The 27,992-nt window shown below is 39.9% G+C and overlaps 1 long non-coding RNA gene across 1 annotated transcript; it reads right to left on the minus strand.

The window, feature by feature from the left end:
- LOC133070710 (uncharacterized) lies at positions 1-27,992 on the minus strand. Its single transcript, XR_009696203.1, has 4 exons — positions 27,861-27,992; positions 5,820-5,891; positions 3,221-5,623; positions 1-1,956 (listed from the first exon to the last, which is right to left on the minus strand). It is a non-coding gene; the product is annotated as an uncharacterized LOC133070710 (long non-coding RNA).

A 27,992-nucleotide genomic window follows, 5' to 3' on the forward strand; every position in this document is an offset into this window, starting at 1 on the left:
ACTACAAAATGCTCATGAAAGAAATAAAAAAGATCTTAAAAAAGAGAGATACACATTACATTCATGGATTCAAAACTGTTAAGACTGCAGTTTTCTCCATATAGGTCTATAGGCACAAAGCAATTCCAATCAAAATTCCAGGAGAACATTTTGTAGAAATAAAACTGATTCTAAAATTTATATAGAAAGGCAAAGGAGGGTGTCCCTGGAGGCTCAGTGGTAAGGAAGTCACCTGCTAATGCAGGAGACACAGGGGTTCCATCCCTGGTCTGGAAAGATCCCACATGACGTGGAGCAACTAAGGCCATGTACCACAACTACTGAAGCCTGTGTGCCTAGAGCCCGTGCTCCACAACAAGAGAAGCCACTGCAATGAGAAGCCCAAGCACCGCATCTAGAGAGTGGCCCCCACAACTAGAGAGTGCCCCCCACAACTACAGAAAAGCTTGCGTGCAGTAACAAAGACCCAGCACAGCCAAAATAAAATTTAGAAAGGCAAAAGAACCACAATAATAAAAAACAACTATGAAAAATGAAACAGCTGGAAGACTTAAACTGCCAGATTTTAAAGCTTACTGTAAATGTAATCAATAGAGTGTAGTACTGGCATAAAGACGAATTACTGGAACAGAATTGATTGCCTACAAAAAATGATACTAAAATTCTATATAATAACACAAATTACTGATTGATTTTCTACAACAGTGCTAAAGCAATTCAATGGAGAAGGTAATCTTTTCAAAAGTTGTATCCATATGCTAAAAAAAAATCCTCACAACTCCAAACATACGTTTTGTGCAAAATTTAATTCAAAGTTAATCATGGACAAACATGATAAACCTAAAGCTGGCTTAACTTCTGTAGAAACAGAAAATATCAGAGAAAAATTCTGTGATATTGGGTTGGGTGAAGAGTTCTTAGAAATGATACCAAAAGCATGATCCATAGAAGAAAAAAATAAGTTGAACTTCCCTAGTGGTCCAGTGGTTGGGAGTCTGCCTGCCAATGCAGGGGACACAGGTTTGATCCCCGGTGTGGGAAGATCCCAGGTGCCTTGGAGCAACTAAGTCATGTAGCAGCAGAACTTCTGAGAGCACGTTCTAGAGCCCGAGAGCTGCAGCTGCTGAAGACAGCGTGCCCCGGAGCCTGTGTCCTCCAACGAGAAGCTGCCGCAAGGAGAAGCCCACCTACTAAAATGAAGACTAGCCCTTGCTCGCCGCAACAAAGAGCCACTGCAGCCAAAAATAAACAGTTTTTTTTTAAAGTTGTACTTTGGAAAAAATTAAGAACTTCCACTATTTGAAAGAGACTAGAAAGAATGAAGAGTCACAGCATGAGAGAAAATACTTCCAAATCACGTATCTGATACCAGGCTTACATCCTGAACATATCAAGAATACATAAAGAACTTCTAAAACTCAGTAAGCAACCCAATTTAAAAACAAGCAAAAGATCTGAACGGGTACATCACCAAATAAGACATACTGACGATAAATAAGCACATGAAAGAGGTTCAAGGTCTTTTCCAACAGTGTGTAGCGCTAGATCCACTGCAAGTACACCCCTACGAGAATAAGTGAAAATTTTAAAACTGGACAATACGAACTGCTGATGAAGATGCAGAGTAAAGTGTATGGCCACTTTGGACAACAGTTTGGCTGTTTTTTAAAAAGTTAAACCAATCCCATTCCGAGTTACATACTTGAGTGTAATGAAACATGTTCGCACAAAAACTTGTACACATATGTTTACAGCAGCTTTAACCACCCAAACGCCCATTAACTGACAGATGGATACATTTGACAAAAGGTTTTTTTGGCCATAAAAATGAATAAAGTATTGATACATGTGACAGTATGGATGAACCTTGAAAACATTTTCCTAAGTGAAAGAGCTTAGTCACAGAAGGTCACAAAGTACATGATTCCATTCATATGAAACTTCCAGGAAGGGGACCTATATAGAGACAGAAAGAAAATTAGTGATTAATTAAGGCTGGGAGTGTGGTATCAGGTGGGTGACAGGGAATGGGGTCAGATTTCTCTGTGATGAAAATGTTCTAATGTTGACTGTGGTGACGGTTGCTATATCTGTGCATATATTTAAAAATAACTGAATTGCACACTTAAAATGGGTGAACTGTATATGAATTTTATCTCAAAAAATTGTTTTTGGGTTTCTTTGGCCATACCACATGGCATATGGGATCTTAGTTCCCAGACCACGGGTCACACCCATGCCTTCTTCAGTGGAAGCATGGATTTTTAACCACTGGATTGCCAGGGAAGTCCCAAAAACTTTTTTAAAAGATGGTTTCTAGGGAAACCCAAAGGAAAGAGGAGAGACAAAAACAAGAACACTAAAGGAAACTGAAGCCCCCAACACCTACAACTACAGCAAACATTAAACAGAGCCTAGTTCAGTTCAGTTGCTCAGTCGTGTCTGACTCTTTCCGACCCCATGGACCGCAGCATGCCAGACCTCCCTGTCCATCACCAACTCCCAGAGTTTACCCAAACTCGTCCATTGAGTCAGTGATGCCATCCAACCATCTCATCCTCTGTCATCCCCTTCTCCTCCTGTCCCCAATCCCTCCCAGCATTAGGGTCTTTTCCAATGAGTCAGCTCCTCGCATCAGGTGGCCAAAGTACTGGAGTTTCAGCTTCAGCATCAGTCTTTCCAATGAACACCCAGGACTGATCTCCTTTAGGATGGACTGGTTGGACCTGTTTGCTGTCCAAGGGACTCTCAAGAGTCTTCTCCAACACCACAGCTCAAAAGCATTAATTCTTCGGCACTCAGCTTTCTTCACAGTCCAACTCTCACATCCATACATGACCACTGGAAAAACCATAGCCTTGGCCAGATGGACCTTTGTTAACAAAGTAATGTCTCTACTTTTTAATATGCTGTCTCGGTTGGTCATAACTTTCCTTCCAAGGAATAAGTGTCTGTTAATTTCATGACTGCAATCACCATCTGCAGTAATTCTGGAGCCCCCCCCCTCCGCCCCAAAATAAAGTCAGCCACTGTTTCCACTCAAATAGACAAAATCTGACAGTAAAGGCTTATTTACCTATTTCCCAATATGCCATGTGCAGCTTTCAACAAAAAATTACAAACAGGCTAAGGCAAGAAACGACACAATTTGAAGGGACAAAGCAAGCATCATTATCAGACTTCGGAATTATCATAATAGAAATTTAATGGCCATACATACTGCTGCTTAGTTGCTCAGTCATGTCTGACTCTTCGCAACCTCATGGACTGTAGCCGACCAAGCTCCTCTGTCCATAGGATTTTTCAGGCAAGAATGCTGCAGTGGGTTGTTGCCATTTCCTACTCCAGGGGATCTACCTGACCCAGGGATTGACCCACATCTCCTGTGTTTCCTGTCTTTTCAGCAATCTGTTTTGGGAAAGCTGGACAGCTGCACACAAATCAATGGAATTAGAACACATCCCCATGCCATACACAAAAATAAACTCAAAATGGCTTAAAGACTTACACATAAGACATGACACCATAAAACCCTTATAAGAGAACATAGGCAAAACATTCTCTAACATAAATTGTACCAATGTTTCCTTAGGTCAGCTTCCCAAAGCAATAGAAGTAAAAGCAAAAATAAACAAATGGAACCTAGTCAAACTTACAAGTCTTTGTACAGCAAAGAAAACCATAAACAAAATGAAAAGATAATCCAAAGGAAAGAGGGGAGACAAAGACAAGGACACTAGAGGAAATTGAAGCCGCCAACACTACAACAAACATTAAAGAGAGCCTAACAGCCAAACAGACAGAAAACCTCACATTAAAAGGCCTATTTACCTACCTCCATGGGATAAAATATTTGTAAATGATGCAATCAAGAAGGGTTCAATGTCCAAAATACACAAACAGCTCATATAACTCAGTAACAACACACACACACATAAAACCAACTAAAAAACGAGTGGAGTTCTCCAGTGGTCCGGTGGTTAAGAATCTACCTGCTAATGCAGCGGACATGGGTTTGATCCCTGGTCTGGGAAGATCACACATGCCTCCGGGCACTGAGCCCATGTGCTGCGACTACTAAAGCCTGCACCTTAAGCCCACGCTCAGCAACGAGAGAAACCACCGCAGGGAGAAGCCTGTGCCCTGAAACTAGAGTAGCCCCGGCTGGCCGGAACTCGAGAAAGCCTGAGCACAGCAACAAAGACCCAGCACCATCAAAAATAAATAAATGAATAAAATAGTAATTTTTTGAAAAAAGAACTAAAAAAATAGTCCACAAAAATGCTGGAGAGGGTGTGGAGAAAAAGAGAACCCTTTTATACTGTTTAGTCACTCAGCTGTGTCCCAACTCTGCAAACCTCTGTACTGTACAGCCCCTCAGGCTCCTCTGTCCATAGGATTTTTCAGGCAAGAATGCTGCAGTGGGTTGTTGCCATTTCCTACTCCAGGGGATCTACCTGACCCAGGGATTGACCCACATCTCCTGTGTTTCCTGTATTGCTGGTGGACTCTTTACCTGCTGAGCTAAATGTAAATTGGTATAGCCACTATGGAAAACAGCAAGGCGTTTTCCTCAAAAAATAAAAAATAGGAGTTGCTGTCTGATCCAGCAATCCCATTCCTGGACATATAATGCCAAGACAAAACTATAATCTGAAAAGATAATGCACCCCTATGTTAACAGCCCCCTTCATGGATCACAGCCTTGTTGTGGTGAAGGGGCTTGCATAACTCAGTGAAGCTATCAGTCATGCCTTGCAGGGCCACCCAAGACAGATGGGTCACATTGAAGAGTTCTGACAAAGCGTGGTCTGCTGGAGAAGGAAATGGCAATCCACTACAGTATTCTTATCTGGAGAACCCCACAGGCAGTATGAAAAAACACAATGCTATGACGTCAGAAGATGAGCCCCCCAGGCCAGAAAGTGTCCAGTAATGCTCTGGGGAAGAGTGGGGGGCAATTACTAACAGCTCCAGAAAGAATGAAGTGGCTGGGCCAAAATGGAAACAATATTCAGTTGTGGAGATAGCATCACCGACTCAATGGACATGAATCTGAGCAAACTCCAGGAGACAGTGGAGAACAGAGGAGCCTAGCGTGCTACAGTCCATGGGGTCGTAAAGAGTCAGACATGACTTAGCCACTGAGCAACAACAACAAATGTTAATAGCAGTACTACTTACACCAACCAAGACATGGAAACAACCTGTATTATTTGGACAAATGCCCACTGACAGGTGAATGGATGAAGAAAATGTGGCACACACATAGTGGAATACTATTCAGTCATAAAAGAGAATGCGATGACACCATCTGCAGCAACACAGATGGACCTAGAGATGATTATACTAAGTCAGCCACACACAGAAAGTCAGGTACCGTTAAGATATCACTCGTATGCAGGATTTTAAAAAAGACACAAATGAACTTACCTATAAAACAGAAACAGACTCACAGACATAGAGAACAGAATTGTGGTTGCTAAGGGGGAGGAAGAGAAGGAGAGGGATGGAGTGGGAGTCTGGGATTAGTAGATGCAAACTATCATACATAGACTGGATAAACATCAAGGTCCTACAGTATAGCACAGAGAACCATATTTATATTCTGTGATGAACCATCCTGAAAAAGAAAATGAAAAAGAATATGTATACACACACACACACATATATGTACATATATAAATAATTTAGTCACTTTGCTGTCTAGCAGATTAACACAACATTGTAAAGCAACTATACTGCAATAAATTTTTTTTAAACAATAAAAATGTTTTTATGCTAGAAGTCAAAAACACTGTAACAGAAATGAAAAATACCTTTGGTGGGCTCAGAGTAGAGTTGACATTGAGTCAGTGAATTTGAAGATATGTCAATAAAAACTTCCCAAACTGAAATGCAAAGAGAAAAAAAAAAAAAGAAAATGACAACACTATTCAAGAATTAAGAAACAATTATGGTGTAACATATGTGTAATGGAATAGCAGAAGGAGAGAGAATAAGGAGCAAAAGAAATATTTTAACTAATAATGATTGAGAATTTTCCAATATTAGCATCACAAGGCAAACCACAGATCCAGGAAGCTCAGAAAACACAAGCAGAATAAACACTCCCTCACCCCCGAATCTACACCTAGGCATATCATATTTAAAGTGTGGAAAATCAAAGACAAAAGTTTTTGAAAGAAGCCAGAAGCAAAAAAAGACCTTACCCATGGAGAAACAATAATAAAAATTACATTGGACTTGTCTTCACAAACCATGCAAGCAAGTAGAGAGTGCAATAAAATATTTAAAATGGTGAAAGAAAAAAACCCACCAAGTCTGTATCAAGCAAAATTATCCTTTAAAAATGGAGCAATAAGGAGTTTCTCAGATAAACAAAAACTGACGGAATTTGTCACCAGCCAACCTGCCTTGCATGGAGTATTAAAAGAAATTCTTCAGAGAGAGGGGAAATGATGACGGCCAGAAAACTCAGGTCTATATATACAAAGGAAGAACATGAAAGGAAGGAAAGTAAAATAAAATCTTTTACTTTCAAAATTCTTAATCTAGTAGTAACTATTCAAAATAATACAACAATGTATTTGATGATTATAGTTTATATATAAGTGGGATGAATGAGGAGGAGGAGGAGGAGCTGGAAACACACTATCATAAGGGAACCGCACTACCCACGTGGCTTCCCTTGGGGCTCAGATGGTACATAATCCGCCTGAATGCAGGAGACCTGGGTTCAATCCCTGGGTTGGGAAGATCCCCTGGAGAAGGGAACGGCCACCCACTGCATTATTCTGGCCTGGAGAATTCCATGGACAGAGGAGTCTGGCAGGCTACAGTTCATGGGGTTGCATGAAGCACAGCATAGTGTTATTTGAAAGTGGACTTAGATTAGTATAATTGCAATCTGCAAATCCTAGGGCCACTAGTAATAAAAAATTGTAAAAGAAGTACAATTGAAGTTCTAAGAAATAAGAGAAAATGGAATCTTATGATCTACTTGATAAATGCATAGAAGGCAGAAAAAGAGGAAATTTTAGAAGAAACCAAAAATGAGAGCTATGTATAATAAACAGCTATAAATATGACTGATACTGATTCAACTACATCAAAAATCACTAAGTGTAAATTACCTAAATACACCAATTAAAAGGTAGACAGAGTAATGAGTCCCAATTATATGTTATCTACATGAGACCCACTTTAAATATAAAGATATAGATTAGAAAGAAGTAAAAAAAAAAAAAAAAAAAAGAAGTAAAGGGATGGAATCCCCTTACACTCATTAGGGTAGTTATTATTAAAACAAAACACAACAGGAAACAACAAGTATTAACAATAATGTGAACAAACTGGAAACTGTCAAACTCTAGTGGTGGGAGTGTAAGATGGTGTAGCCACTATTGAAAACAGTATAGTGATTCATCAAAAAAATTAAAAATATAATTACTACTTGATCTAGCAAAAACACTTCTGAGTATCCAATAAAACTAAAAGCAGAATCTTAAAGAGACAGTTGCACACCCATTTTGATAGCAACATTATGCATGACAGCCAAGAGGTAGAAGCAATCCAAGTATGCATCAATAGCTGGATGAATGGATAAACTGTGGTACCGACAAACAATGGAATATTACTCAGCTTAAAAAAAGGATATTTTGACATATGCTACAATATGGATGAAAGATACTATGCTAAGTAAAGCAAGCCAGTCATAAAAAACAAATACTGTATGAGTCCATGTAAATGAAGCATCTAGAGTAGTGAACATCATAGAAACAGGAAGCAGAATGGTGGTTGTCCGGCTTGGGGGGAAGAAAGTGGGGAGTTGTTGCTTAATGGGTATAGAGTTACAGTTTTACAGGAAGAAAGAGTTTTCAATATCCACTGCACAACAACGAATATACTTAATACTACTTGAACACTTAGAAATGGTTCAGGTGGTAGTGCTGGGTTATGTGGGTTGTTTTTTTTTAACCACAATTAAAAAAGAAATTTTTAAAAATAGAGATGAAGAAAGATACATCATGCTAACACAAATCAAAAGAAAGCTGTAATATGGGACTTCCTTGGTGGCGCAGTGGATAGGAATCTGCCTACGAATGCAGGGGACATGGGTTCAATCCTTGGTTCAGGAAGATCCCACATGCCGTGAAGCAACTAAGCCCCACGCACCACAACTACTGACTCCGCATGTCCCAGAGACAGAGCTCTGCAACAAGAGAAGCCACCAGCAACGTGAAGCCCAGGCACCACAACCAAGAATAGCCCTTGCTCACTGCAACTAGAGGAAGCCTGCATGCAGCAACAAAGTTTCAGCACAACCAAAAACAAACTAACAAATAATAAAAAAGAAAGCTGTAGTAGTTACATTAACTTTAGACACAGCAACTTTCAGAATAAGGAAAATTATCCACAATAGAAAGGGGCATTACATAAATGATAAATGAATCAAGTCTCCAAGAAGAATTACTATGCTTAGGACATGGCTCTAACAACAGACCATCCAAATACTTGGGACAAAAACTGATAGAAGTGAAAGGACAGACAGATAAATCCACTGTTATAGTTGGAGGTGTCACCACATCTCCATCAAAAACTGAAAGATCCAGCAGGCAAAAAATCAGTAAGGATATAGAATTAGACCTAACAGAAGCAGAAGATACTAAGAAGAGGTGGCAACAATACACAGAAGAACTATATAAAAAAGATCTTAATGACCCGGATAACCACGATGGTGTGATCACTCACCTAGAGCCAGACATCCTGGAATGTGAAGTCAAGTGGGCCTTAGGAAGCATCACTACAAACAAAGCTAGTAGAGGTGATGGAATTCCAGCTGAGTTATTTCAAATCCTATAAGATGATGCTGTGAAAGTGCTGCACTCAATATGCCAGCAAATTTGGAAAACTCAGCAGTGGCCACAGGACTTTTGAAAAGGTTAGTTGTCATTCCAATCACAAAGAAGGGCAATGCCAAAAATCTTCAAACTACCACACAATTGCACTCACCTCACACATTAGCAAAGTAATGTTCAAAATCTTTCAAGCTAGGCTTCAATGGCATGTGAACCAAGAACTTCGAGATGTACAAGCTGGACTTAGAAAAGGGATTAGAACCATAGATCGAATTGCCAACATCCTTTGGATCATAGAAAAAGCAACAGAATTCCAGAAAAACATCTACTTCTGCTTCATTGACTATGCTTAAGTCTCTGTGTAGATCACAACAAACTGTGGAAAACTCTTTAAGAGATGGGAATACCAGACCACCTTACCTGCCTCCTGAGAAAAGTAACAATGAGAACCAGATATGGAACAACGGATTGGTTCCAAATTGGGAAAGGAGTATGTCAAAGCTGTATATTGTCACCTGCTTATTTAACTTACATGCAGAGTACATCATGCAAAATGCCGGGTTGGATGAAGCACAAGCTGGAACCAAGATTGCCTGGAGAAATATCAATATCCTCAGATATGCAGATGGCACCACCCTAATGGCAGAAAGTAAAGAGGAATTAAAAGCCTCTTGATGAACATAAAAGAAGAGAGTGAAAAAGTTGGCTTAAAACTCAACATTAAAAAAAAGAAGATCATGGCATCTGGTCCCAGCACCTCATGGCAAACAGATGTGGAAAAAGCGACAGATTTTATTTTCTTGGGCTCCAAAATCACTGCACAGTGACTGCAGCCATGAAATTAAAAGACACTTACTCCTTGGAAGAAAAGCTATGACAAACCTAGACAGTGTATTAAAAAGCAGAGACATTACTTTGCCGACAAAAGTCCATATAGTCAAAGCTATGGTTTTTCCAGTAGTCATGTACAGATGTGAGAGCTAGACAACAAAAAAGGCTGAGCACCAAAGAATTGATGCCTTTGAACTGTGGTGCTGGAGAAAACTCTTGTGAGTCCCTTGGACTGCAAGGAGATCCAACCAGTCTATCCAAAAGGAAATCAACCTTGAATATTCACTGGAAGGACTGATGCTGAAGCTCCAATACTTCGGCCAGCTGATGCGAAGAACTGATTCATTGGAAAAGAACCTGATGCTGGGAAAGATTGAAGGCAGGAGGAGAAGGGAACAATAGAGGATGAGATGGCTGATGGCATCACTGACTCAATGGACGTGAGTTTGAGCAAACTCCGGAGTTGGTGATGGACAGGGAGGCCTGGTGTGCTGCAGTCCATGGAGTTGAAAAGAACCGGACATGACTGAGAGACTGAACAAACACAGCAGCAGAATATACGTATTTCTCAAATTGACATGGATTATTGACTAAGACAGGCCATGTTCTGGGTCATAACACACACTTCAACAAACTTGAGCAAATATCATACAAAGCATGCTCTCAGATCACAATGGAATTAAACTGGTAATCAACAGAAGAAAGATAGTTGGAAAATTCAAAACATATTTGGAGATTACACAACATATTTATAAATAACACATGAGGCAAAGGAAAAACTTTCAAGAGAAATCAAATTAATATTTTGAACTAAATGAAAATACAAATTATCATCTTATAATATTTTATATTACAAATGACAAAAGATCTAAAATCAAAACTTAAGCTTTCACTTTAGTAAACTAGAGAAAGAAAAGTAAATAAACCTAACGCAAGCAGAAGAAAAAATGAAAGGAAGTCACCATCATGCTGATACCAAAACCAGACAAAGACACAAAAAATAAAATTGCAGGCCAATATCTTTGATGGATATAGATCTAAAAATTCTCAATGAAATAAAAGGAAGCCAAATCCAACAACACATAAAAACGGATATACACCACGACCAGCTGGATTCATCCCAGGGTCACAAGGATGGTTCAGTGTGATACACCACATAAACCAAAGAAAGGAGAAAGCCACAAGATCATCTCAATAAATACAGAAAAAGCACTTGATAAAATTCAACATCCATTCCTGATAAAAACAAAGTAGGTATAGAGGGAACCCATCTCAATATAATAAAACCTATTTATGACAAACCCACAGCCAGTTGAATACTCAATGGTAAAATCTGGAACAAGACAAGGATGCCCACTCTCTTCAACACAGTATTGGAAGTCTTAGCTACAGCAAGTAGAGAAAAAACAAATAAAAGAAGACAAATTGGTAGGGAAGAGGTAAAACTGTCATTATATGCAGACAACATGATACTATATACAGAAAAACCTAAAGACTCTACACAAAAACTACCAGAACTGAGAAATTCAACAAGGTAGCAGGATACAAGATTAACAGACAGAAATTGGTTACATTTTTTTACACTAACAATAAAATATCAGAAAGAGAATGTAAATAAACAACCTCTTTCAAAACTGCATCCAAAAAAACCACTCAGGAATAAACCTCACCAAGGAGGTGAAAGACTTCTATGCTGAGAACTATAAAATAATAAACGATGTTAAACATGATTCAAAGAAATGGAAAGACATACCATGCTCTTAGAGGAAGAATATTGTTAAAATGCTAATACTACCCAAAACAATCAACAGATTTGATGCAATCCCTATCAAATTACCAATGTCATTTTTCACAGAATTAGAACAAATAACTTTAAAATTTATATGGAACCATAAAATACCCACCCCTTCATGGATCACTGCCTTGTCGTGGCAAAGTGGCTTGTGTAATTCAATGAAGCTATGAGCCACGCTGTGTTGGACCACCCAGTGGACGGGTCAAAGTGGAGAGTTCTGACAAAGCGTGATCCACTGGAAGTGGGAATGGCAAAACGCTCCAGTATAACAGCTGTGAGAACCCCATGAACTGTAGAAAAAGGCAAAAAGATATGACACCAAAAGATGAGCCCCCCAGGTCAGAAGGTGTCCAATATGCTACTGGGGAAGAGCAGAGGACAACTACCAAGGGCTCCAGAAAGAACGAAGCGGCGGGGCCAAAGCGGAAGTGACGCTCAGCTGTGGATGTGTCTGGTGATGACAGTAAAATCTGATGCTGTAACAACAGAACTGCATAGGAACCTGGAATGTTAGGTCCATGAATCCAGGTAAACTGGATGTGGTCAAGCAGGAGATGGCAAGAGTAAACATCGACATCTTAGGAATCAGTGAACTTGACAGGAATGGGTGAAATTTAATTTGGATGACCATTGTATCCACTACTGTGGGCAAGAATCCCTTAGAAGAAATGGAGTAACCTTCATAGTCAACAAGAGAGTCCAAAATGCAGTGCTTGGGTGCAACATCAAAGACAGTATGATCTCAATTTGTTTCCAAGGCAAACCATTCAATATCACAGTAATCCAAGTCTACGCTGCGACCAGTAATGCTGAAGAAGCTGAAGTTGAACAGTTCTATGAAGACCTACAAGACCTTCTAGAACTAACACCAAATAAAGATGGACTGGAATGCAAAAGTAGGAAGTCAAGAGATACTTGGAGTAACAGGCAAGTTTGGCTGTGGAGTACTAAATGAAGTAGGGCAAAGGCTAACAGAATTCTGCCAGGAGAACGCACTGGTCATAACACCCTTTTTCAACAACACATGGATGACTTAACACATGGACATCACCAAATGATCAATACCAAAATCAGATTGATTACATCCTTTGAAGCAGAGAATAGAGAAGCTGTATACAGTCACCAGAAACAAGACCTGGAGCTGACTGTGCCTCAGATCATTAGCTCCTCAGAGCAAAATTCAGGCTTAAACTCAAGAAAGCAGGGGAAACCACTAGGTCCTTCAGTTATGACTTAAATCAAATCCCCTAAGAATATTTAGCAGAGGAGATGAATAGATTCAAGGGATTAGATCTAGCAAACAGAGTGCCTGAAGAACTATGGATAGAGGTGCATAATATTGTACAGGAGGCAGTGAACAAAACCATCCCAAAGAAAAAGAAATTCAAGAAGGCAGTGTGGTTGTCTGAGGGGCTTTACAAATAGCTGAGGAAAGGAGAAGCAGAAAGCAACAGAGAAAGGAAAAGGTATCCCCAACTAAATGCAGAGTTCCAGAGAATAACAAGGAGAGACAAGAAGGCCTTCTTCAATGAACAATGCAAAGAAATAGAGGAAAACAACAGAAAGGGTAAGGCTACAGATCTGTTCAAGAAGGTTGGAAATAACAAAGGAACATTCCCTCCAAAGATGGGCACAAAAAAGGACAGAAACAGTAAAGACCTAATAGAAGCAGAGGAGATCAAGAAGAGATGGAAAGAATACACAGAAGAACTGTACAATAATGGTCTTAATGACTCGAATAACTACAAAGGTGTAGTCTCTCACCTAGAGCCAGATATTCTGGAGTGTGAAGTGGGTCTTAGGAAGTACTGCTGCCAATAAAGTTAGTGGAGGCAATGGAATTCCAGCAGAACTATTTAAAATTCTAAAAGATGATGCTATTAAAGTGCTGCACTCAATATGTGTGGAAAATTTGGAAAGCCCACCAGTGGCCACAGGACTGGAAAAGGTCAATCCTCATCCCAATTCCCCAAAAGAGCAGTATTAAAGAATGTTCAAACCACCGGACAACTGCACTCATATCCCATGTTAGTAAGGTCATGCTCAAAATCCTCCAAGCTAGGCTTCAGCATTATGTGAACTGAGAACTTCCAGATGTCCAAGCTGGGTTTAGAAAAGGCAGAGGAAGCAGAGACCAAATTGCTAACATTCACAGAATCATTCCCATCAGAAAGCAAGGGAATTCTAGAAAAACATCTACCTCTGTTTCAGTGATTACGCTAAAGCCTTTGCCTGTGTGGATCATAATGATCTATGGGAAACTTATAAAGAGATGGAACTACCAGACCATCTTACCTGTCTCCTGAGAAGCCTGAATGAGAGTCAAGATACAACAGTTAGAACCCTGTATGGGACAATTGACTGTTTCAAGATTGAGAAAGGAGTACGATAAGGCTGTTTATTGTCACTCTGCTTATTTAACTTATGTGCAGAGCACATGATGCGAAATGCCGGGCTGGATGAGTTACAAGCTGGAATTAAGACTTCCAGGAAAAATATCTACAACCTCAGATATGCATATGATATCACATTGAAGGCAGAAAGCAAAGAGGAACTAAAAAGCCTTTTGATGAGGGTGAAGGAGGAGAGTGAAAAAGCTGGCTTAACACTCAATATCAAAAAACTAAGATCATGGCATCCGGTAACATCGCTTCATGGCAAACTGAAGGGGAAAAGGTGGAAGCAGTGACAGAGTTCCACTTCCCAGGCTCTAAAATCACTGTGGATGGTGACTGCAGCCATTAAACTAGAAGACTGCATCTTGGCAGGAAAACTATGACAAACCTAGACAGTGTGTTAAAAAGCAAAGACATCGCTTGGGCAATAAAAGTCCATATAGTCAAAGCTATTGTCTCTCCAGCAGTCATGTACAGATGTGAGAGTTGGACAATAAAGAAGGCTGAGCACCAAAAAACTGATGCTTTCAAACTTTGGTGCTGGAGAAGACTCTTGAGAGTCCCTTGGAAAGCAAGATCAAACCAGTCAATCCTAAAGGAAATCAACCCTGAATATTCATTGGAAGGACTGATGCTGAAGCTGAAGTTCCAATACTTGGAGCTGAGCTCCAACTCAGATGCAAACAGCTGACTCACTGGAAAAGACCCTGATGCTGGGAAAGACTGAAGGCAGGAGGAGAAGAGGGTGACAGAGGATGAGACGGTCGGATGGCATCACCGATTCAATGGATATGAACTAGAGCAAACTCTGGGAGATGGTGAGGGACCAGAAGGCCTGGTGTGCTGCAGGCCATGGGGTCGTGAAGAGTTAGACACGACTTGGCGATGGAACAACCACAACCTAAAAGACCCAGAATTGCCAAAGCAATCCTGAGGAAAACGAACAAAGCAGGAGGCATAACCCTCCCAGACTTCAGACACCATTAGATTGGTGCAAAAGTAACTGCGGTTTTGCATTGTTGAACTTTGCCATGTGATATTGGAATACATTCTTAAATGTGATTATGTCACACATCATTTTAATGCCTATTTTCCACTTTTTTTGCTAATGACTATTACTTGCTATTTATTTTATATGTATTTTAGATTATGGAAATGATGTTAGATAAAAAGATAATACAAGTGGTTTTATTTGAGTTCAAAATGGGTCATAAAGCAGCAGAAACAACTCATAATGTCAACAATTCATTCGGCCCAGGGACTGCTAACGAACGTACAGTGCAGTGGTGGTTCAATAGGTTCTGCAAAAGAGACGAGAGCTTTGAAGATGAGGAGTGCAGTGGCCAGCCATCAGAAGTTGACAGCGACCAACTGAGAGCCGTCATCGAAGCTGAGCCTCTTACAGCTACATGACAAGCTGCTGAAGAACTCAACGCCAACCATTCTACAGTGGTTGGCATTTGAAGCAAATTGTAAAGATGAAAAAGACTGATAAGTGGGCACCTCCTTAGCTGACTGGAAATTTAAAAAGTGTCATTTTGAAGTGCTTCTCTTATTTTCGAGTGGTAAATGGCAACCCACTCCAGTATCCTTGCCTCGAGAATTCCACGGACAGAGGAGCCTGGCGGGCTACTGTCCATGGGGTTACAAAGAGCTGAAAACGACTAAGTGACTAACAGACACACACACATTCTTATTCTATGCAACAACAACGAACCATTTCTCAATTGGATTGTGATGTGTGATGAAAAACAGATCTTATACAACGACAACCGGAAATGATCAGTTCAGTGTTTGGAAACGAGAAGAAGCTCCAATGCACTTCCCAAAGCCAAAGTTGCACCAAAAAAAGCTCATGGTCACTGTTTGGTGGTTGCTGCCTGTCTGATTCACTACAGCTTTCTGAATTCTGGAAAAACCATTACATCTGAGAAGTGTGCTCGGCAAATTGATGAGATGCACCAAAAATTGCAATGCCTGCAATAAGCATTGGTCAACAGAAAGGACCCAATTCTTCTCCACAACAATGCCCAACTGCATGTCACACAACCAATGCTTCAAAAGTTGAACGAATTGGGCTACAAAATTTTGCCTCATCCATCATATTCACCTGACCTCTTGCCAACCAACTATCACTTCTTCAAGCATCTTGACAACTTTTTGCAGGGAAAACCCTTCCACAACCAGCAGGAGGCAGAAAAAGCTTTTGAAGAGTTCGTTGAATCCTGAAGCATGTATTTTTATGCCACAGGAATAAATAAACTTACTTCTTTTGGCAAAAATGTGTTGATTGTAATGGTTCCTATTTTGATTACTGTGCTTGAGCCTAGTTATGGTGATTTAAAATTCATGGTCCACAACCACAATTATGTTTGCACAAACCTAATACAAAGCTATGGTAATCAAAACAGCATGGTAATAACACAAAAACAGACCTACAAACCTATGGAACAGAACAGAGTGCCCAGAAATAGACAGCCCACACGCTTACAGTCAATTTACCTTCAACAAGGGAGGCAAGAATATACAATGGAGAAAAGAAAGTCTCTTCAGCAAGTGGTGTTGGGAAAGTTGGACAGCCACATGAAAATCAATGAAGTCTCATCATACACAGGAATAGACTCAAAATGGCTTAAAGACTTAAACATAAGACATGACACCATAATACTCCTAGAAGAAAACACAGGCAAAAAGTTATCTGACATAAATTGTACTAATGTTTTCTTAGGTCTGTTTCCCAAAGCAATAGAAATAAAAACAAAAATAAGCAAGTGGAACCTAATCAAACTTACACTCTTTTGCATAGCAAAGGAAAACATAAAAAACACCTCTTCTATGAAAAGAAAACCTACTGAATGGAAGAAATTATTTGCAAACGATGTGACTGACAAGGGCTTAATATCCAAAATACACAAATAGTTTATACAAGTCAATAACAACAACAAACAACCCAATCGGAAAATGAGTAGAAGATCCAAATAGACATTTTTCCAAAGAAGAAACACAGATGGCCAAAAAGCATATGAAAAGATGCTCAACATCACTAATAATTAGAGAAATGCAATGAGACACAGCTTCACATCAGTGAGAAGGGCCATCATTAAAAAGTCTACAAATAACAAATGCTGGAGAGGATGTGAAGAAAAGGGAATCCTCTTACATTGTGGTAGGAATGTTAATTGGTGCAGCCAATGTGGAGGTTCCTCAAAAAACTAGAGTTGCCATATGACCCAAGAATCCCATTCCTGGGCATATACCCAGAAAAAACTACATTTGAAAAGACACATCTACTCCTATGTTCATAGCAGCACTATTTACAATAGCCAAGACATGGCAACAACCGAAATGTCCATTGACAGATGAATGGATAAAAAAGATGTGGTGACACGACCAAGTGGGCTTTATCCCAGGAATGCAAGGATTCTTTAATATCCGCAAATCAATCAATGTAATACACCACATTAACAAATTGAAAGATAAAAACCATATGATTATCTCAATAGATGCAGAGAAAGCCTTTGACAAAATTCAACACCCATTCATGATTAAAACTCTCCAGAAAGCAGGAATAGAAGGAACATACCTCATCATAATAAAAGCTATATATGACAAACCCATAGCAAGTATCACCCTCAATGGTGAAAAATTGAAAGCATTTCCCCTGAAATCAGGAACAAGACAAGGGTGCCCACTCTCACCACTACTATTCAACACAGTGTTGGAAGTTTTGGCCACAGCAATCAGAGCAGAAAAAGAAGTAAAAGGAATCCAGATAGGAAAAGAAGAAGTGAAACTCTCACTGTTTGCAGATGACATGATCCTCTACATAGAAAACCCTAAAGACTCTACCAGAGAATTACTGGAGCTAATCAATGAATATAGTAAAGTTGCAGGATATAAAATTAACACACAAAAATCCCTTGCATTCCTATATACTAACAATGAAAAAACAGAAAGAGAAATTAAGGAAACAATACCATTCACCATTGCAACAAAAAGAATAAAATACTTAGGAGTATATCTACCTAAAGAAACAAAAGACCTATACATAGAAAACTATAAAACACTGATGAAAGAAATCAAAGAGGACGCAAACAGATGGAGAAACATACCATGCTCATGGATTGGAAGAATCAATATTGTCAAAATGGCTATTCTACCCAAAGCAATCTATAGATTCAATGCAATCCCTATCAAGCTACCAACAGTATTTTTCACAGAACTAGAACAAATAATTTCACAATTTGTATGGAAGTACAAAAAACCTCGAATAGCCAAAGTAATCTTGAGAAAGAAGAATGGAACTGGAGGAATCAACCTGCCTGACTTCAGACTCTACTACAAAGCCACAGTCATCAAGACAGTATGGTACTGGCACAAAGACAGAAATATAGATCAATGGAACAGAATAGAAAGCCCAGAGCTAAATCCACGAACTTATGGACACCTTATCTTTGACAAAAGAGGCAAGGATACACAATGGAAAAAAGACAACCTCTTTAACAAGTGGTGCTGGGAAAGCTGGTCAACCACTTGTAAAAGAATGAAACTAGAACACTTTCTAACACCATACACAAAAATAAACTCAAAATGGATTAAAGATCTAAATGTAAGACCAGAAACTATAAAACTCCTAGAGGAGAACATAGGCAAAACACTCTCCAACATAAACCACAGCAAGATCCTCTATGACCCACCTCCCAGAATATTGGAAATAAAAGCAAAACTAAACAAATGGGACCTAATGAAACTTAAAAGCTTTTGCACAACAAAGGAAACTATAAGTAAGGTGAAAAGACAGCCCTCAGATTGGGAGAAAATAATAGCAAATGAAGAAACAGACAAAGGATTAATCTCAAAAATATACAAGCAACTCTTGAAGCTCAATTCCAGAAAAATAAATGACCCAATCAAAAAATGGGCCAAAGAACTAAGCAGACGTTTCTCCAAAGAAGACATACAGATGGCTAACAAACACATGAAAAGATGCTCAACATCACTCATTATCAGAGAAATGCAAATCAAAACCACAATGAGGTACCATTACACGCCAGTCAGGATGGCTGCTATCCAAAAGTCTACAAGCAATAAATGCTGGAGAGGGTGTGGAGAAAAGGGAACCCTCCTACACTGTTGGTGGGAATGCAAACTAGTACAGCTGCTATGGAGAACAGTGTGGAGATTTCTTAAAAAACTGGAAATAGAACTGCCATATGACCCAGCAATCCCACTTCTGGGCATACACAATGAGGAAACCAGATCTGAAAGAGACACGTGCACCCCAATGTTCATCGCAGCACTGTTTATAATAGCCAGGACATGGAAGCAACCTAGATGCCCATCAGCAGATGAATGGATAAGGAAGCTGTGGTACATATACACCATGGAATATTACTCAGCCATTAAAAAGAATTCATTTGAACCAGTTCTAATGAGATGGATGAAACTGGAGCCCCTTATACAGAGTGAAGTAAGCCAGAAAGATAAAGAACATTACAGCATACTAACACATATATATGGAATTTAGAAAGATGGTAACGACAACCCTATATGCAAAACAGAAAAAGAGACACAGAAGTACAGAACAGACTTTTGAACTCTGTGGGAGAAGGTGAGGGTGGGATGTTTAGAAAGAACAGCATGTATATTATCTATGGTGAAACAGGTCACCAGCCCAGGTGGGATGCATGAGACAAGTGCTCGGGCCTGGTGCACTGGGAGGACCCAGAGGAATCGGGTGGAGAGGGAGGTGGGAGGGGGGATCGGGATGGGGAATACGTGTAAATCTATTGCTGATTCATGTCAATGTATGATAAAACCCACTGAAAAAAAAAAAAAAAAGATGTGGTGAATATAAACAATGGAATATGACCCTGCATCAAAAGAATGCAGTAATTCTATTTGCAGCAACATGAATGGACCTAGAGATCATCATAGGAAGCTAAAAAGAGAAAGATAAAAACCAAATGATATCACTTATATGTAGAATCTAAAATATGATACAAGTCAATGTATCTACAAAACAAAAACAGACTCACAGAGAACAGATTTGTGGTTGCCAAGGCCGGGGGCGGCGGAACAGCGAGGGGAGGGGAAAAATGAGAGTTTGAGATTAGCAGAGGCTAACTATTATATATGGGATGGATAAACAATATGGCCCTACTGTATGGCACAGGGAACCATATTCAACATCGTGTGACAAACCGTAAGAGAAAAGAATATATATACGTGTGTGTGTGTGTGCGCGCGCGCGCATATACTTACATAACTGAGTCATTTTTGCTATACAGAAGAATTAACACAACATTGTAAATCAACCATACATCAATAACAATTTTTAAATAAATTAAAAATGAGAGCAAAAAAATCAATGACATTGAAAACAGGAAGATAGAGAAAATGAAACCAAAAATGCTGGTTCTTTGAAAAGATCAATAAAATTGATAAACCTCTACCCAGCTAGGCTAACCAAAAGGAAAAAAAAGAGAGAGAAGGCATCGATGACTAATATCACAAGTGAAGGAGAACCCACCAGCACTGAGTCTATGAATATTAAAAGGTTAATAAAGGATCGTGAACAACTCTATCTCTATGCCCATAAATTTGATAATTTACATGAAACACATCAATTCCTTGAAAGGTATAATCTACCAAAACTCACACAAGGAAAAACAGATAATAGACCTACATCTATTAAAGAGGCTGAATCAACTGTTAATAACTTTCTAAAACAGAAAGCACCAGACTCAGGTGGTTTCACTAATGAATTCGACCAAACACTGAAGGGAGGAATGACGTCAATTCTCCACAATGTCTTTCAGAAACCAGAAGCATAAGAAACACATCCCAACTCATTCTACAAGGCGAGCATTACTCTAACATAAAATCAAATAAAGGCATTACGAGAAAACAAAACTGTAGACCAGTATCTTTCATGAACACAGATGTAAAATCTCCAAAAAAACATTAGCAAATCAAATCAAATTATGTACAAACAAAATTATATACACCATGGCCAAGTGGGATTTATTCCAAGTATAAAAGACTGGTTCACTACTTAAAAATCAAGAAAAACTGTATCATCATCTCAAAAGATTTAGGAAAGGCATTTGGAAAAACCCAACACCTATTCATTATAAAAACCAGCAATAGAGAGGAACTTTCTCATCTCGACAAAGAACAATTATGAAAAACCTATAGTTTACATCATACTTAAAGCTAATAATCTAGACGCTTTCCCCCCTAAGATTGGAAACAAGGTAAAGATGTCTTTTTCTCACCACTCCTATTCACTAGGATACTGGAAGTCCTAGCTAAAACAATATGAAAAAAAAGAAAATAATGGGAAGGAAGACATCAAACTGTCTTTGTTTGCATTTAACACAGGGTTGTCTATGCAGAAAACCTCAAAGAATTGACCAAACAAAAAACCCGTGGAATTTGTGAGAGATTATATAACAAAGTTTCAGGATATAAGGCTAAAAAAATAAAAAGTTGATTGCTTTTCTATATATCAACCTTATCACCCCAAAATGAAATGCTTAGGTATAAATCTAAACTATATGTGCAAGATTTATGACGAAAACTATATATTCTAAAAAAAAAGGAAATAAGAAGACTCAACTGTTAAAGATATCAGTTCTTCCTGGGCCGATCTACAGATTCATTGCAGTCCCAACCCAAATGCCAGAATTTTGTGTATCCTGATAAACTGATTCCACAGTTTGTATATAAAAGGAAAGAATCTACAATATCCAACACAACACTGAAAAGGAACCAAGTTGTGAGACTGACACTACCTGACTTTAATACAATACTACAGTAATCAAGATGGTGTAGTGCTGGCAAAAGAACAGACAAATACAACAATGGAGCAGAATGTCCAATTCTTTGGTACCCCATGGACTATAGCCTGCCATGGGATTTCCCAGGCAAGATTACTGGAGTGGGTTGCCATTTCCTTCTCTGGGGAATCTTCTCAATCCAGGGATCGAACCCACATCTCCTGCACTGCAGGTGGATTCTTTATAAATGAGCCACCTGGGAAGCTGATGAAACAAAATGTAGAGCCCCAAAACAGACCCTCATAAATGCAGTCAACCAATCTTTGAACAAAGCAGCAAAGGCAATTCAATGGATAAAAGATGATTTTTTCAACAAATGGTGCTGGAACATCTGGACATCCACATGCAAAGAAGTGAATTTAGACACAAACCTTACACCTTTCACAAAAATTAACTGAAAGTAGATCACAGACATAAATGTTAAAAGTAAAAGTATAGAACTTCCAGGAAATAACATAGATGACCTATGGGTTTGGGAGTTTTTAGATACAACATGAAAAGCATGGTTCGTGAAAGACAAAATTGATTAAGTTGAACTTTATCTCCAAAACATATAAAGGACCTATATCTAATATACACAAAGAAGTCTAAAGATTCTTTGGAATTTTAAAAAAAATTCTAAAGAATTCAACAATAAGAAAACAAAGTAAAAAATAGGCTAACAAACTCAACAGACTTCAAAAGACTTCACATCAATAATACAGATGGCAAATAAGCACACAAAAAGCAACCTCATATATCATCAGAGAACTGTGAATTAAAGCAATGAGATCCCACTACACACCTTTTAAAATTGCTAAAACCCAAAACTCTGATGGAACTAAATGCTGAGAAGGAGGGAGGGCAACAGGAAGTCATTTCTGGTGGGGGTGCAAAATGGTACAGTCACTTTGGAAGACAGCCTGGCAGTCTCTTACAAAGTTAAGCATATGCTTATCGTATGATCCAGCCAGCAACTGTGCTCACAGGTGTTTATCCAAATTAGTTGAAAACTTCTGTCCACACAAAAACCTGCACATAGTTTCTCCAAAAGTCCTTCAGCAGTTCAAAGAATCAGTAAACTGTGGTACATTTAGACAATGGAATGTTATTTAGCACTAAAAAGAAATGAGCTTTGAAGCCATGAGAAGGGTTGGAGAAAACTGAAATGCATATTACTAAGTGAAAGAAGCCAGTCTGAAAAGGCTAGGTACTGTATGATTCCAACTACATGACATTTTGCAAAAGGCTGAAACTATACAGAGAGTAAAAAGAAGAGTGACTGCAAGGGGGAAGGGGAAGCTCACGGAAATTTTAGGGCAGTGAAACTATTCTACATAGTACTATAATGGTGGATGCATGACATTATGCATTTATCAAAATCCATAGAAATGTACAACATAAAAATAAACCCTATACACACACACACACACACACACACATAGAATGGATAAACAACAAGGTCCTACTGTATATTCAATATTCTATGATAAAGCATAATGGAAAAGAATATGTATAACTGGGTCACTTAGCTGTATAGAAGTAATTAACAAAACTAGTTCAACTATCCATCAATAAAAATAAATTAAAAAGAATAAATCCTAATGTAAACTGTGGATTTTAGTTAATAATTTATCAACATTGGCTGATCAACTGTAACAAATGTACCACTCTAAGGTATTAAGAGGGGCAACCTGAGGGGAGAGGACTGAAAGGGGTGTATGGGAACTCTGAACTACTTGATCAAGTAAAGTGAATAAAAAATGATAAAAAACCCCAAACCAATTAGAAAATGGGCAACAACAGAGACGTTTCACTGAAGAGGACACAGAGATGACAAATGTGCACATGAAAACATGTTCACCATCATTAGCCGCTAGGGAAGTGCAAATTAAAACAACAATGGCTGCAACCGCACACATATCAGAATGGCTAAGCTGAAAGACAGCGACAAAACCAAACCCTGGATACAGAGAAACTGGATCATCACACATTTCGATTAATGTGTAGAAAGGTACACTGGACTCTAGAAAACATTTTGATAGTTTCTCCAAAAGTAAATATGAAAATACCATACGATCCTGTGACTGCACTCCTGGGCATTTACCCCAGAGAAAATGAAGACACATTCACACGAAAACCTGTACATGAATGTTTACAGAAGCTTTCTCTCTCACAGTTTGAAGCTGGAAACAATCCAGATGTCCTTCGAGCAAGTGGTTAAAACGAACCATGGTGCATCCATGCCATGAAGGCTGAGCACCGAAACATTGATGCTTTTGAACTGTGGTGTTGGAGAAGACTCTTGAGAGTCCCTTGGACTGCAAGGAGATCCAACCAGTCCATCCTAAAGGAAATCAGTCCTGGGTGTTCATTGGAAAGACTGATGTTGAGGCTAAAACTCCAATACTTTGGACACCTGATGCGAAGAGGTGACTCATTTGAAAAGACCCTGATGCTGGGAAAGACTGAAGACAGGAGAAGAAGGGGACGACAGAGGATGAGATAGTTGAATGACTCAATGGGCATGAGCTTGAGTAAGCTCCAGGAGTTGGTGATGGACAGGGAGGCCTATTGTGCTGCAGTCCATGGGGTCGCAAAGAGTTGGACATGACTGAGCGACTGAACTGAATCAAAAGGAACAAACTACTGATAAATACAACAACCAAGATGAATCTCTAGAGAATTATGATCAAAAAAAGCCAGTCCCAAAGGTTATACACTATATGTTTCCATTCTTTTTTTTTTTTCTTTTTCTGGCTGAGCAGCATGCTGGATGCAGGATCTTAATTCCCTGACTAGGGATCAAACCTGTGCTGCCCTGAAGTGGAAGCATGGAGTCTTAACCACTGGACTGCCAGAGAATTCCCTATATTCCATTCTTGAAATGAGAAAGTTACAGGACTGGAGAACAGATAAGTCATCGCCATGGATTTAGGAGGATGGGAGAGGGAGGGTAGTGGGTGTTTTTATGGTGATGGAAATGCTTTCATTTTGTCTGTATCAATGTCAGTATTTTGAGCATAATATTTAATACAGTTTTGCAAGATGGTAGGGGGAAACTGGGTAAAGAATACATGGGATCTCTGTCTTATTTCTTACAACAGTATCTGAATCTACATGTATCTAAAAATAAAGTATAATGTTAAAAAGTCAATCAAGAGACTTGCTGGTGGTCGAGTGATTAAGAATCTGCCTTCCAATGCAGGGGACACGGGTTCGATCCTGGTGGGGGAACTGGGTTCCCACACGCTGCAGGGCAACTAAGCCTGTGCCCTGCAACTAAGACCCCCCAAAAAAATAAATTTAAAAAATGTCAATCGGGCTATGTAAATATGGAATTGGGGTCAACAGATCTTGCATGTTAAACATGACTGCATGTCTGTCAGTCAGCATATATATGTGTGAGATTAAATGGCTTTCAATGTCTGAGGCTCAACCATCAATGCAGAGACTAGTGGATGGAGGTTTTTAAACTCCATTTCTCTCTTCCATGTCTCTTTCCAAATTGACTAAATTGAAACAAATCCTCCTGGGTGTTGGTAAGCTTAAGGAAGAGTAGAGGGGAGCCTAGAGATGGGAGGGAGGAAGATGGGGAGCAGGGAGACTGAGGTTTGGGTGATTGGGAAAGCAGGCCAGTATGGATGGGCTCCTGGTAGCAGCCAACAGCCAGAAGAGAAATCTGGTCCAGGGGTAGGAAGGTTGCCTGGAAAGAACTGCATTTGTGCCAAGCATCAGCTTTTACCTTCACAGAGCCTCCCTTTTGGTTTTAATGCTCCACTGAAACACATAAAGTGCACAGATTTGTGTATGGCTCAGTGAATATTCACGAACTGCACACACCCTGTATGCAACACCCAGATCAAGAGAATTACCACAACCCTGCAGCCACTTCCATGCCCCATTTCAGTTATTCCTTCCCCATTTATATACATGGGAGTCATAGGTTATGTACTCTTTGTCTCATTGATTTTGATCAACATTGAGTCTGTGGCATCCATTTGTAGATTTTCATTCTTATGCTGTTACACAGTATTCCATTTGTATCCATTCTAATGAGCAGGTCATATGGACAGCATCCAGATGGGGGCTGTAGGAACAAAGCTGCCTTTCTCATAGTGTCTTGGGATCATGCTATACATCTCTGTTGGGCTTGTGCCCGTGAGTGAGAAGATAGTCACAGGATATACACATTCAACCCTTGTAAACAGTTTTCTAATATGGTTGTACCACTTTATACCTCTATCAGAACTTAACTAGATTCTTCTTGATACTTAATAGTTTTGGTCTTTTAAATGTTAGTCCTTCTTGTGGGTATGTGTTGAAACTGTGGTTTTTTCGCTCGTAATGTAGACTAGTGAAATTGAGCAGAAGGGCCCTTTTGAAAGGAGAAACCAGGTGTACAAGATAACTCCCTGCCTTAGGGATCAGAACTTGACCAAGGGAGTCAGGCCTCCAGTGAAGATGACAAGCTGGAATGTTTCCCTTATACTTAGCATTAGCAGTTCAGCTCAAAACCATCTTAACCAAGGATTCCACCAGAAACAGCAAAGAAAACGCCATGACATCGTGGGCCAGAATTAAATACTAAGGTGAAGCTACACAGTTACACGGGGACAAACAGTTACACATATTTGTCTTTATCTAAACACAAACAATGCCCAGACTTGGAATTTTGTTCCCTTCACAATACTATGTAATGGGATAGGACAGAGGTAACTTTCAGTTACCTGTCCTAGTGAGTCATTCCAGCCATTTATCTGTGATGATCCCTTGGCTCCCAGAGTTGATGCGAAGATTATTTTAAGCTTAAGACATGTGAAATTCAGCAGAGGCAAAAGAAGCATTTTCAAAGCTTCCCTTATCTGACTAAAGGCAGAAGCTTCTGAGAGTGAGGCTGTAATCAATCAATGCTCTCTCCTGGGGAGTTGCACTCACCAAGGAACACAGAAAACACTTGCACCTGCATATACAAACATTATCACAAACTTTTTGAGCTTCCATTTATTCCCCTAAAAACCTGTCTTCCCTAAATCTATAAAAATATTGAATCCCTATGTTGTACACTGAAACTAATAATGTAAATCAACTATAGTCTATCTTTTTAATTTGCAAATTAAGAAACAATTGCATTGGAAAGCTGATTTAAAAAATAAACCATTTGATCTTCCCATAGAATTCTTTTTCTCCCCCTTCCTTCCCCTATTAAATTAGATTATAAACATTTATCTCTAATTTGGAGGAACCACTTCTTTGCTGGATTTATGTGAATATGAACAAGCTTTACCTTCTCTCCTGTTAATCTGTCTTTTGCCAGTTAACTCACAGGCTTCTAATCACTGAGCCTAAATTAGAGCTAACAGTTTTCCTTCCCAACAGTCCTTTGAAGAACAGGACACCTCAATTCGGACTCCCCTCATCTCATGAGTAATCATGAACCTATTTAGTACACCTACTCTGGTTAAAAATACATTGTCTTCCAATTTAAGTGTCCAAGTGACACCAACGTGCCATGGGTCTGGTACAATTTTTAAGCTGTCCATCAGCGCTTGCGTGTAAGGTTTTTTCTTTCTGTAAAGCAGGTACTTTAGACATAACCCCAGTCTTCTTAGCAGGCAGGGTCTGTCTTGCGCATCCCTTCGGCGAGGGCTTAGTTAGCATCCAGCCAGGGGGTTGCTTCAGAACCGCCGCTTCCAACCACAGGCCCCAGAAACGCCAGGCCTCCCGGCTTCTCCTGGAAATAGCCAGCTGATCGTCATCTCAGCACCGTTCATTTACCTACGCCGCCTCCGAGCCAGGATCCCAGAATCCTTATGCCTGGAGATGGGGCCCAAAGCATACTAACATTCTGAAAATAGGATTCCATTTGTTGTTTAGGGCATAATATATTTTTGGAAAACGAAGCGTAAAAGGGACCTGAAACAGTAATCCTCTCCCCCTTTTGGAGGGGGCCGCACAAGGTACCGTCACAGAGCTCCAAATGGTCGATGGAGTCCGCAGACGCGGCTGCACTGAACCCCGGGCCTCCCGCACGAGCTTCAGGCCTCGGGACGCCGCCCGCCACTTGGAAGGCGGGTGCTGAAGCCACAGCGCCCCAAGTCCGAAGCCCGGGGGGCGGCGGGTGGGAGCGAGCATGAGTCGCGGGTTAGCTTACCTGCGGGACGCCGCCACGCGCGGGGGCCACCGGGGAAGGGCACCCTGGGGCCGGTTCTGGGGACCAGCAGCGGGAAGGGGCGCGAGGCGGGCCGTGGAGGCCCGACAGGGAGCCTGTCCGCCCCGAGCCGCC

Source organism: Dama dama, chromosome 15, assembly GCF_033118175.1.
Source record: "Dama dama isolate Ldn47 chromosome 15, ASM3311817v1, whole genome shotgun sequence".
Lineage (NCBI taxonomy): Eukaryota > Metazoa > Chordata > Mammalia > Artiodactyla > Cervidae > Dama > Dama dama.